Genomic DNA, 13,824 nt, shown 5'->3' with positions numbered 1-13,824 from the left:
ATGTCTAGTCTCCATTATGGCTCTAATCTGATAGTGGTAGTGGGGTGGTAGATGTCTAGTCTCCTTATGGCTCTAATCTGATAGTGGTAGTGGGGTGTTAGATGTCTAGTCTACTTTATGGCTCTAATCTGATAGTGGTATATGTCTAGTCTCCTTTATGGCTCTAATCTGATAGTGGTAGTAGGTGGTGTTAGATGTCTAGTCTCCTTATGGCTCTAATCTGATAGTGGTAGTGGGGTGGTAGATGTCTAGTCTACTTTATGGCTCTAATCTATCTGATAGTGGTAGTGGGTGGTAGATGTCTAGTCTCCTTTATGGCTCTAATCTGATAGTGGTAGTGGGGTGGTAGATGTCTAGTCTACTTTATGGCTCTAATCTGATAGTGGTAGTAGTGGTGTTAGGTCTAGTCTCCTTTATGGCTCTAATCTGATAGTGGTAGTGGGTGGTAGATGTCTAGTCTACTTTATGGCTCTAATCTGATAGTGGTAGTGGTGGGTTAGATGTAGTCTCCTTTATGGCTCTAATCTGATAGTGGTAGTGGGGTGGTAGATGTCTAGTCTACTTTATGGCTCTAATATGATAGTGGTATATGTCTAGTCTCCATTATGGCTCTAATCTGATAGTGGTAGTGGGTTGGTAGATGTCTAGTCTCCTTATGGCTCTAATCTGATAGTGGTAGTGGGGTGGTAGATGTCTAGTCTCCTTTATGGCTCTAATCTGATAGTGGTAGTAGTGGTGTGGTCTAGTCTCCTTTATGGCTCTAATCTGATAGTGGTAGTGGGGTGTTAGATGTCTAGTCTACTTTATGGCTCTAATCTGATAGTGGTAGTGGGTGGTAGATGTCTAGTCTCCTTTATGGCTCTAATCTGAGTGGTAGTGGGGTGGTAGATGTCTAGTCTACTTTATGGCTCTAATCTGATAGTGGTAGTAGGGTGGTAGATGTAGTCTCCTTTATGGCTCTAATCTGATAGTGGTAGTGGGGTGGTAGATGTCTAGTCTACTTTATGGCTCTAATCTGATAGTGGTAGTGGGGTGTAGATGTCTAGTCTCCTTTATGGCTCTAATCTGATAGTGGTAGTGGGGTGGTAGATGTCTAGTCTACTTTATGGCTCTAATCTGATAGTGGTAGTAGTGGTGGTAGATGTAGTCTACTTTATGGCTCTAATCTGATAGTGGTAGTGGGGTGGTAGATGTCTAGTCTACTTTATGGCTCTAATCTGATAGTGGTAGTGGGGTGGTAGATGTCTAGTCTACTTTATGGCTCTAATCTGATAGTGGTAGTGGGGTGGTAGATGTCTAGTCTACTTTATGGCTCTAATCTGATAGTGGTATATGTCTAGTCTCCTTTATTATGGCTCTAATCTGATAGTGGTAGTAGTGGGTGTTAGATGTCTAGTCTACTTTATAGCTCTAATCTGATAGTGGTAGGGGGTGGTAGATGTCTAGTCTACTTTATGGCTCTAATATGATAGTGGTAGATGTCTAGTCTCCATTATGGCTCTAAACTGATAGTGGTATATGTCTAGTCTCCATTATGGCTCTAATCTGATAGTGGTAGTGGGTTGGTAGATGTCTAGTCTCCATTATGTCTCTAATCTGATAGTGGTAGTGGGGTGGTAGATGTCTAGTCTCCTTTATGGCTCTAATCTGATAGTGGTAGTAGTGGTGTTAGATGTCTAGTCTCTTTATGGCTCTAATCTGATAATGGTAGTGGGGTGGTAGATGTCTAGTCTACTTTATGGCTCTAATCTGATAGTGGTAGTGGGGTGGTAGATGTCTAGTCTACTTTATGGCTCTAATCTGATAGTGGTAGTGGGGTGGTAGATGTCTAGTCTACTTTATGGCTCTAATCTTAAGTGGTAGTGGGGTGGTAGATGTCTAGTCTCCTTTATGGCTCTAATCTGATAGTGGTAGTGGGTGGTAGATGTCTAGTCTACTTTATGGCTCTAATCTGATAGTGGTAGTGGGTGGTAGATGTCTAGTCTCCTTTATGGCTCTAATCTGATAGTTGGGTTGGTAGATGTCTAGTCTCCATTATGGCTCTAATCTGATAGTGGTAGTGGGGTGGTAGATGTCTAGTCCTTTTATGGCTCTAATCTGATAGTGGTAGTAGTGGTGTTAGATGTCTAGTCTCCTTTATGGCTCTAATCTGATAGTGGTAGTGGGGTGGTAGATGTCTAGTCTACTTTATGGCTCTAATCTGATAGTGGTAGTGGGGTGGTAGATGTCTAGTCTACTTATGGCTCTAATCTGATAGTGGTAGTGGGTTGGTAGATGTCTAGTCTCCTTTATGGCTCTAATCTGATATGGTAGTGGTGGTAGATGTCTAGTCTACTTTATGGCTCTAATCTGATAGTGGTAGTGGGTGGTAGATGTCTAGTCTCCTTTATGGCTCTAATCTGATAGTGGTAGTGGGGTGGTAGATGTCTAGTCTACTTTATGGCTCTAATCTGATAGTGGTAGTGGGGTGGTAGATGTCTAGTCTACTTTATGGCTCTAATCTGATAGTGGTAGTGGGGTGGTAGATGTCTAGTCTACTTTATGGCTCTAATCTGATAGTGGTAGTGGGGTGGTAGATGTCTAGTCTACTTTATGGCTCTAATCTGATAGTGGTATATGTCTAGTCTCCTTTATGGCTCTAATCTGATAGTGGTAGTGTGGTGGTAGATGTCTAGTCTACTTATGGCTCTAATCTGATAGTGGTAGGGGTGGTAGATGTCTAGTCTACTTTATGGCTCTAATTGATAGTGGTAGTAGTGGTGTTAGATGTCTAGTCTCCTTTATGGCTCTAATCTGATAGTGGTAGTGGGTGGTAGATGTCTAGTCTACTTTATGGCTCTAATCTGATAGTGGTAGTGGGGTGGTAGATGTCTAGTCTACTTTATGGCTCTAATCTGATAGTGGTAGTGGGTGGTAGATGTCTAGTCTACTTTATGGCTCTAATCTGATAGTGGTAGTGGGGTGGTAGATGTCTAGTCTACTTTATGGCTCTAATCTGATAGTGGTATATGTCTAGTCTCCTTATGGCTCTAATCTGATAGTGGTAGTAGTGGTGGTAGATGTCTAGTCTACTTTATGGCTCTAATCTGATAGTGGTAGTGGGTGGTAGATGTCTAGTCTACTTTGGCTCTAATCTGATAGTGGTAGTGGGTGGTAGATGTCTAGTCTCCTTTGGCTCTAATCTGATAGTGGTAGTGGGGTGGTAGATGTCTAGTCTCCTTTATGGCTCTAATCTGATAGTGGTAGTGGGGTGGTAGATGTCTAGTCTACTTTATGGCTCTAATCTGATAGTGGTAGTGGGGTGGTAGAGTCTAGTCTCCTTTATGGCTCTAATCTGATAGTGGTAGTGTGGTGGTAGATGTCTAGTCTACTTTATGGCTCTAATCTGATAGTGGTAGTGGGGTGGTAGATGTCTAGTCTACTTTATGGCTCTAATCTGATAGTGGTAGTGGGTGGTAGATGTCTAGTCTCCTTTATGGCTCTAATCTGATAGTGGTAGTGGGGTGGTAGATGTCTAGTCTACTTTATGGCTCTAATCTGATAGTGGTATATGTCTAGTCTCCTTTATGGCTCTAATCTGATAGTGGTAGTGGGTTGGTAGATGTCTAGTCTCCTTTATGGCTCTAATCTGATAGTGGTAGTGGGGTGGTAGATGTCTAGTCTCCTTTATGGCTCTAATCTGATAGTGGTAGTGGGGTGGTAGATGTCTAGTCTACTTTATGGCTCTAATCTGATAGTGGTATATGTCTAGTCTCCTTTATGGCTCTAATCTGATAGTGGTAGTAGTGGTGGTAGATGTCTAGTCTACTTATAGCTCTAATCTGATAGTGGTAGTGGGGTGGTAGATGTCTAGTCTACTTTATGGCTCTAATTTGATAGTGGTAGTAGTGGTGTTAGATGTCTAGTCTCCTTTATGGCTCTAATCTGATAATGGTAGTGAGTCGCTGACCTAACATAATCGCAAAATGTGCTTTCGTCGTAAAGCCTTTTTGAAATCTGACACAGCGGTTGCATTAAGGGGAAGTTTTCTGTATTCGTATGTTTAACACTTTTATCAATGTTTATGATGAGTATTTCTGATGTGGCTCTCCTTACTTTCACCGGATGTTTGTTTGAGACAATGCATTTCTGAACACAACACACCAATTTCAAATGGGGTTTTTGGACATAAAGATGAACTTTATCGAACAAAACACACATGTATTGTGTAACATGAAGTCCTGTGAGTGCCATCTGATGATCATCAAAGGTTAGTGATTAATTTAATCGCTACTTCTGACTTTTATGAGACCTCTCCTTGGCTGGAAAATGACTATGGTTTTCTGTGACTAGGTGCTGACCTAACATAATCGTTTGGTGTGCTTTCGCCGTAAAGCCTATTTGAAATCGAACACTGTGGCTGGATATACAAGAAGTTTATCTTTAAAATGGTGTAAAATAATTTGAATTATGGGATTTGAACCAGACAGGTTAAGCACTTTGTGACAACTACAGATGTAAAAAGGGCATCATAAAATACATTTGATTAACATGTATATCACACCAACTGACTTTTTTTCTGATGTTCACACAGGATACCATGTTGAGACATTCTCCACATCCAGAGAGCAACAGCAGGAAGATCAGAGAGCTAAGAGGTCTCATCACTGCCCACATTGTGAAGAGATTTTCCCATTTCTATCAAAGCTAAAAATACACCTAAAAATACACACAGGAGAGAAGCCTTACTCCTGCTCTGACTGTGGAAAATGCTTCAAACATCAACGGTGCTAAAACGTCATCAGAGAACACACACAGGAGAGAAGCCTTTCTTCTGCTCTGACTGTGGGGTGAGTTTCTCTCAGCTGGGCACCTTAAAAACACATCAACGTATACACACAGGAGCGAAGCCTTATTCCTGCTCTGACTGTGGAAAATGTTTGCGAACATCAAATGTGCTAAAAGTTCACCAGAGAACACACACAGGACAGAAGCCTTACGTCTGCTCTGACTGTGGGGCGAGTTTCTCTCAGCTGGGCTCCTTAAAAACACACCAACGTATACACACAGGAGCGAAGCCTTATTCCTGCTCTGACTGTGGAAAACATTTTAAAACATCAAATGAGCTAAAGGTTCATCAGAGAACACACACAGGAGCGAATCCTTATTCCTGCTCGGACTGTGGAAAACATTTTAAAACATCAAATGAGCTAAAGGTTCATCAGAGAACACACACAGGAGAGAAGCCTTACTCCTGCTCTGACTGTGGGGCGAGTTTCTCTCAGCTGGGCTCCTTAAAAACACACCAACGTATACACACAGGAGCGAAGCCTTATTCCTGCTCTGACTGTGGAAAATGCTTCAAAACATCAACTCAACTAAATGTTCATCAGAGAACACACACAGGAGAGAAGCCTTATTCCTGCTCTGACTGTGGAAAATGCTTCAAAACATCAACTCAACTAAATGTTCATCAGAGATCACAAACAGGAGCAAAGCGTTATTCCTGCTCTGACTGTGGAAAATGTTTTCGAACATTATATGAGCTAAAAGTTCACCAGAGAACACACACAGGAGAGAAGCCTTACTTCTGCTCTGACTGTTGGGTGAGTTTCTCTCTGCTGGGCACCTTAAAAACACACCAACGTATACACACAGGAGCGAAGCCTTATTCCTGCTCTGACTGTGGGAAGAGTTTCTCTCACCAGAGCAACTTAAAAAGACACCAACGTATACATTAACTTCATGTGGGTACCTGGGACGGTTGCACCCCACCTGGTCAACATCCAGTGAAATTGCAGAGTGACAAATTTAATTACTATAAATATTTACATTTCATGAAATCACAAGTGTAATACATCAAAATAAAGCTTAACTTGTTGTTAATCTCACCGCAATGTCAGATTTCAAAAAGGCTTTAAGGCGAAAGCAAACCATGCGATTATCTGAGGACGGGGCTCAGCACACAACATTACATACAGTTACCAGCCAAGTAGACTTGTCACGAAAGTCAGAAATATGATGATCTTCATATGGTTGCACTCACAAGACTCCCAGTTACATAAATGTTCATTTTGTTCGATAAAGTCCCTCTTTATATCTTGAAACCTCCATTTTGTTGGCACATTTTGTTCTGTAATCCAATGGCTCAAATGCGGTCACGAGGCAGACGAAAATTCCAAATAGTATCCGTAATAGTATGTAGAAACATGTAAAACAAAGTTTATAATCAATCCTCAGGTTGTTTTTAGCCTAAATAATCGATAATATTTAAACTGGCAACAGCGTCGTCAATATAAAAGAAAACCAAGAAAGGTGCGCTCTGCAGGACCCAGCTCTGGGGACATCCCACTATCCAAATCAAATCAAATTTGATTTGTCACATGCAGATGTTAATGCGAGTGTAGCGAAATGCTTGTGCTTCTAGTTCCGACAATGCAGTAATAACCAACAAGTAATCTAACTAACAATTCCAAAACTACTGTCTTATACACAGAGTAAGGGGATAAAGAATATGTACATAAGGATATATGAATGAGTGATGGTACAGAGCAGCATAGGCAAGATACAGTAGATGGTATCGAGTACAGTATATACATATGAGATGAGTATGTAAACAAAGTGGCATAGTTAAAGTGGCTAGTGATACATGTATTACATAAGGATGCAGTCGATGATATAGAGTACAGTATATACGTATGTATATGAGATGAATAATGTAGGGTAAGTAACATTATATAAGGTAGCATTGTTTTAAAGTGGCTAGTGATATATTTACATCATTTCCCATCAATTCCTATTATTAAAGTGGCTGGAGTTGAGTCAGTGTCAGTGTGTTGGCAGCAGCCACTCAATGTTAGTGGTGGCTGTTTAACAGTCTGATGGCCTTGAGATAGAAGCTGTTTTTCAGTCTCTCGGTCCCAGCTTTGATGCACCTGTACTGACCTCGCCTTCTGGATGATAGCGGGGTGAACAGGCAGTGGCTCGGGTGGTTGTTGTCCTTGATGATCTTTATGGCCTTCCTGTAACATCGGGTGGTGTAGGTGTCCTGGAGGGCAGGTAGTTTGCCCCCGGTGATGCGTTGTGCAGACTTCACTACCCTCTGGAGAGCCTTACGGTTGAGGGCGGAGCAGTTGCCGTACCAGGCGGTGATACAACCCGCCAGGATGCTCTCGATTGTGCATCTGTAGAAGTTTGAGTGCTTTTGGTGACAAGCCGAATTTCTTCAGCCTCCTGAGGTTGAAGAGGCGCTGCTGCGCCTTCTTCACGATGCTGTCTGTGTGAGTGGACCAATTCAGTTTGTCTGTGATGTGTATGCCAAGGAACTTAACTTGCTACCCTCTCCAATACTGTTCCATCGATGTGGATAGGGGGGTGTTCCCTCTGCTGTTTCCTGAAGTCCACAATCATCTCCTTAGTTTTGTTGACGTTGAGTGTGAGGTTATTTTCCTGACACCACACTCCGATGGCCCTCACCTCCTCCCTGTAGGCCGTCTCGTCGTTGTTGGTAATCAAGCCTACCACTGTGTCGTCCGCAAACTTGATGATTGAGTTGGAGGCGTGCGTGGCCACGCAGTCGTGGGTGAACAGGGAGTACAGGAGAGGGCTCAGAACGCACCCTTGTGGGGCCCCAGTGTTGAGGATCAGCGGGGTGGAGATGTTGTTGCCTACCCTCACCACCTGGGGGTGGCCCGTCAGGAAGTTCAGTACCCAGTTGCACAGGGCGGGGTCGAGACCCAGGGTCTCGAGCTTGATGACGAGCTTGGAGGGTACTATGGTGTTGAATGCCGAGCTGTAGTCGATGAACAGCATTCTCACATAGGTATTCCTCTTGTAGAGATGGGTTAGGGCAGTGTGCAGTGTGGTTGAGATTGCATCGTCTGTGGACCTATTTGGGCGGTAAGCAAATTGGAGTGGGTCTAGGGTGTCAGGTAGGGTGGAGGTGATATGGTCCTTGACTAGTCTCTCAAAGCACTTCATGATGACGGAAGTGAGTGCTACGGGGCGGTAGTCGTTTAGCTCAGTTACCTTAGCTTTCTTGGGAACAGGAACAATGGTGGCCCTCTTGAAGCATGTGGGGACAGCAGACTGGTATAGGGATTGATTGAATATGTCCGTAAACACACCGGCCAGCTGGTCTGCGCATGCTCTGAGGGCGCGGCTGGGGATGCCGTCTGGGCCTGCAACAGAAGGATTTGAGTTCCTGTATGTTTCTTTCATCACACCATGTCTCGTTAACCATAAGGCATACGCCCCCGCCCCTCTTCTTACCAGAAAGATGTTTGTTTCTGTCTGCGCGATGCTTGGAGAAACCCGTTGGCTGCACCGCCTCGGAAAGCGTCTCTCCAGTGAGCCATGTTTCCGTGAAGCAAAGAACATTAGTCTCTGATGTCCCTCTGGAATGCTACCCTTGCTCGGATTTCATCAACCTTGTTGTCAAGAGACAACAATAACTTCCGGCGCCGACAGAGATGGCCGCCTCGCTTCGCGTTCCTAGGAAACTATGCAGTTTTTTTACGTGTTATTTCTTACATTAGTACCCCAGGTCATCTTAGGTTTCATTACATACAGTCGAGAAGAACTACTGAAATATAAGATCAGCGTCAACTCACCATCAGTACAACCAAGAATATGTTTTTCGCGACGCGGATCCTGTGTTCTGCCTTACAAACAGGACAACGGAAGGGATCCCTTGCAGCGACCCAAAAATACGACTCCGAAAAAGAGGGAAACGAGGCGGACTTCTGGTCAGACTCCGGAGACAGGCACACCGTGCACCACTCCCTAGCATTCTTCTTGCCAATGTCCAGTCTCTTGACAACAAGGTTGATGTGGTCATTCTCCCTCATTTTTCAGAATACAAGCCGGAAACAATGTCTAAAGACTGTTCACATCTAGTGTTAGCCATAGGGAACGGAATCTGGGTCTTATCCCTTTAAATGGTGGATAGGCTTGCCAGAGAACTCAATATTTATATCTCTACCATTAGCCACCTCTAACGTACTTTTAGAGAATTTGGCAGTACATCCAACCGGCCTCACAACTGCAGATCATATGTAACCACGGCAGCCCAGGCCCTCTTCACCTGCAGGATTGTCCGAGGTGGTGGGGGGAGGGGCAGAGTAGTATTTCTATCTGTAATCAAGACCTTTTGTGGGAAAAACTCATTCTGATTGGCCGGGCCTGGCTCCCAAGTGGGCCTATGCCCTCCCAAGTCCCACCCATGGCTGAGCCCCTGCCCAGTCGTGAAATCCGTGCCACTCCATTTAGTACGGATGTTTTTGTAATATATAATACGTTTTGCTCTGAGACCAGGTTGTCCCTCTGCAGTATTCTGTGGGAAGGAGCAAGTAGACACTTTTTTATTGAACCTTTATTGAACTAGGCAAATCTTAATTACAATGATGGCCTAGGAACAGTGGGTTAACTGCCTTGTTCAGAGGCAGAACAACAGATTTTTACCTTGTCAGCTCAGGGATTCGATCTTGCAACCTTTTGGTTACTGGCCCAGCGCTCTAACCACTAGGCTACCTTCCGCCCCTAACATGTATCAGATAGAGATGATCACTTTTCACCATTAGTTTGGGGGGGGGGGGTGTTTTACAACTTTATTTAATGATACACAGTTTATGAAATGAATATGTGTGTTTATTAATTGTCTTTAAAACTAGATTCGTTATTTTAGTTACTGATCATGAATGTGTTTGGATAACTGCATTGAAGCAAACTTTATTGATCTGCCAATGAGAAATAAAGTTACATGAATATGTACTGGTCAACCTCTTCTTCTCTTTAGTATTCAGTTCTTCATATTAGATCTGACAGTATGAATGGTTCTTATGGTTGTATTCAGTTCTTCATATTAGATCTGACAGTATGAATGGTTCTTATGGTTGTATTCAGTTCTTCATATTAGATATGACAGTATGACAGTAGGACAGAGAAGTGCTTAGACTGGGCTGAGAGGGAGCTTGACCTCCTGTAGCAGTGGGACGGCCATGAGACCAGAGGTAGCAGAACTGAGTGCTCGGGTTGGGATACAGGATTTGAGCCTGAAGGTAGAGATGGGGCAGTTCTTCTTGCTGCACCGTAAGTAAACACCATTGTCTTGTAGTGGATGTGAGCTTCAACTGTAAGCCAGTGGAATGTACGGAGGAGCAGGGTGACATGGGGGATCTTGGGAAGGTTAAACACCCAGACGGACTGCAGTGTTCTAGATAAGTTCAGTGGAGACCCATCATTCAGGGCAGGTGAGCCACCTGTTTTGAGCCCCACAGTTTTAGCAATAAAACAGTGAGAAAATAAAGTATCTGTTTGCAAAGAATGTAAAAAAACATGTTATTGACTTGTTAATAAAGCCGCATACAAACATGGTCTATTTGGTTTTCTTGAGTAAGGCATCTCCAAAATGCAGGTGTTTCAGCCTAGATCAGTGCTTTCTGTGGAGGTGGGGCAAGCCAGCAGAAAATACTGAGCTTAGCGCTGTGATTGGCTCAGTGTTTTGTCATTCATGGGGACAATACATCACTGTCAAGTCTAAGGGTAGAACTTGAAAATTCAAGCCCCTTGGGTGCTGCCATAGTTACATTAGAAGTGCCCATCCAAGAAGGCTCAAGGTCATTGTCCACAGATAAAGTAACGTAAAATCATGTTATTTTTACAGTCGCTTTGATTGGACTGATCATGTCAACATCGTACTTTCAAAATCTGAGCTTGCAGTCATTATGAATCAAGTCGACAATCTACTGGCAAATCCTTTTTAATCTTTGTCATATGAAGAGAAATAATGAGAAATTATAGAGAAAAGGTATCGGTACTCATCGGTCATTGGACATAAACATTACATAATATGCAAATTCAACAATGAGTGGTTTGGAAGGAATCAGTGGCTAACTGCAAGCATTGCAAAGCAATCATTAGCCTGCTATTCATTGGAGTGGCTCTGTGGTTTCAAGTCTAAGATTAAGGGGCTTTTTTCCTAGTTTAAAACTGTAAACATTGGCCGTGCTGTCAATGGAGCTTGATTTGTGCCGCGCTCAAATCAACTTAACTCGGTACTGCAAAATCTGACTTGAGTGAGTTCAAGACAACTGGGAACTCAGGGAAAAGCAAGCTTCGACTGGGAAAATATGTTTTGAACTTTCCTCCAACTCGGAATTGTAAATTGGGAACTTGGGCCTCTTTCTACAGCTACAACCTGAAGATCACTGACATCATCATTTTTTTCCTGAGTTCCCAGTTGTCTCTAAAGCACCATAAATCCAGAGAATGCCAGACTTTGATGACAAAATATTCCCATGACTGAACCTTCTTGTTCAAGTGATGACAGCACAACAAGGTGAGTCAAACAATGTCTTGTATGCTGCTGCATAAATTATGTAATATGCCATTGTCTGCATATATGCCCCTTTATTTATCCTACGGTTCTGACTTGGTGTACAGGGAGAACACTAAGAACAGTCCATGTACTGAATTCTGTCACTTTGCATTTCAAAAGGGCTGCACAAATAGTTATATTGACTCCATCCTAGCTCGCTCATTTATGTCTTAATCGAAATGACAGATTTTCTCTAATTCTCTTTTCGTCCCCTTATGCCATAGTTTGTACATCTCAATTGTCTGTAGAAACCACATTTGTTTAATAAATCCTGTTAGGGATGTTGGTTCCTGCACAGGAACCAAATCAGCGGAAATTTCAGAGCGCCACCTATAGTACTCGATAAAACTCAAACTTTCATTAAAACACACACGCAAGATACTCAATTAAAGCTACACTAGTTGTGAATCTAGCCAACATGTCAGATTTGTAAAATGCTTTTCGGCGAAAGCATGAGAAGCTATTATCTGATGGCATGCACCCCCCAAAATACCTGAACGAGACCTAAACAAAAGATTTTGCGGTAGCCGGCGCTACACAAAACGCAGAAATAAAATATAAAACATTCACTACCTTTGACGAGCTTCTTTGTTGGCACTCCTATATGTCCCATAAACATCACAATTGGGTCTTTTTCCCGATTTAAATCCGTCATTGTATACCCAAAATGTCATTTTATGAAGGCCGGTCTGATCCAGGAAAATTCACCTTTACAAGACGCAACGTCACTTTTTAAAATTAAAAAAGTTGCCTATAAACTTTTACAAATGACTTCAAACTACTTTTCAAAACCAACTTCAGGTATTAATACACGTTAATAATCTATCAAATTGATCACGGGGCGATCTGTATTCGATAGCAGCAAGTCTTGAAATCATCGTCCATGTTTTCACTTTCATAATTTCCTCCGGTGCGCCCCAAGACAGGAAGTGCCTATACGTCATCTCACCAAGGATAAACCAGCCATGAAATGCCAGTACTGGCGACATCGTGTGGAAGCTGTAGGCATTGTAATCGGATCCTCATCTATTTTCTATTGCCTTAGACAATACATTGACTGGCGGATGAATATTTTTTTGTGTTTTTGGTGAACAGTTTTCCCAGGGATTTTTACTCCTAAACACGTTCTGTTATAGCCACAGACACATTTTAACCAGTTTTAGAGACTTCAGAGTGTGTTCTATACACACATACCTATCATATGCTTATACTATATTCCTGGCATGAGTAGCAGGACTTTGAAATGTTGCGCAATTTTTAACAAAAAGCTGCGAAAAGCCATGGTTTTTTAAAAGCAGTACATTTTAAAAGCAGGAAATGAGGATGAATGAACTGTTTCGTTGCCAGACAAGGCTCCGCTGATAGCCAGGTGTAGCAGTGGTAAGTTGTTGGGACTATGCTTTTGGGTCAGCTTTATGTAGGCCCTAACAGTTTGTGGGCACCGTTATAGTGCAATTAATGGCATGCATCCCACTTTTTAACTGAATCATTATTTAACTAGGTAAGTCATTTAAGAACATATTCTTATTTACAATGACGGCCGACCCTGGCCAAACCCGAACGATGCTGGGCCAATGTGCGCTTCCCTATGGGACTCACAATCATGGCCGGATGTGATTCAGACTGGATTCGAACCAGGGACTGTAGTGATGTCTCTTGCACTGAGATGCAGTTTCTTAGACAGCTGCACCACTCGGGTGCCCTTAAAAGGTTTGCGCCCAACGTGGGGCAGGAGTTTGACGGCACAAGCGGGGAGCCCAGCCAACAGAGATTTGAGAAATGTGTTGGTATTCTTCCCCAGAACTGTGCCTCGCCACAAACTTGTCTCGGATCTCGACAGACAATTTCTTCGACCTCATTACTTGTTTTTTGCTCTGACTTGCAATGTCAACTGTGGGACCTTATATAGACAGGTGTGTTCCTTTTCCAATCATGTCCAATCATTTAAATTTACCACAAGTGGACTCCAGTCAAGTTGTAGGAACATCTCAAGGATGATCAATGGAAACAGGATGCACTTAAGTTCAATTTTGAGTCTGGGGAAAGGGTCTGAATACTTATGCAAATAAGGTGTTCCTTGTTATAAATTTGCTAAATAAATTTGATGCATTTTATACATTTGATAAATTCGCTTTGTCATTATGGGGTATTGTGTGTATATTGATGAGGGGTAAAAAAATGCATTTAATCAATTTTCGAATAAGTCTGTTAAGAAACTAAATGTGGAAAAAGTCTAGGGATGCCCTGTATATGCTTTAAATGTAAAATTTAAGGAACTGAAGTGGTAAACACAATGGCATAATGGAAAATGCATGTCCAATGGTTATCTCTGTATTACCCACATTAAAACACCTAGGTAGAGCAGAGAGGACAGAGCATGTATCTTTGTAACACACAGGTGTTTCATCTCCACACTGGGATGATTTTAACAGTGCAACGCCTCTCAGGCCTCATGCCTCTCAGGTAGG

This window comes from Oncorhynchus kisutch, unplaced genomic scaffold, assembly GCF_002021735.2.
Source record: "Oncorhynchus kisutch isolate 150728-3 unplaced genomic scaffold, Okis_V2 scaffold1515, whole genome shotgun sequence".
In the NCBI taxonomy this organism is placed as follows: domain Eukaryota; kingdom Metazoa; phylum Chordata; class Actinopteri; order Salmoniformes; family Salmonidae; genus Oncorhynchus; species Oncorhynchus kisutch.
The sequence above is the reverse complement of the archived record's forward strand: the minus strand, read 5'-3'. Positions refer to the sequence as shown.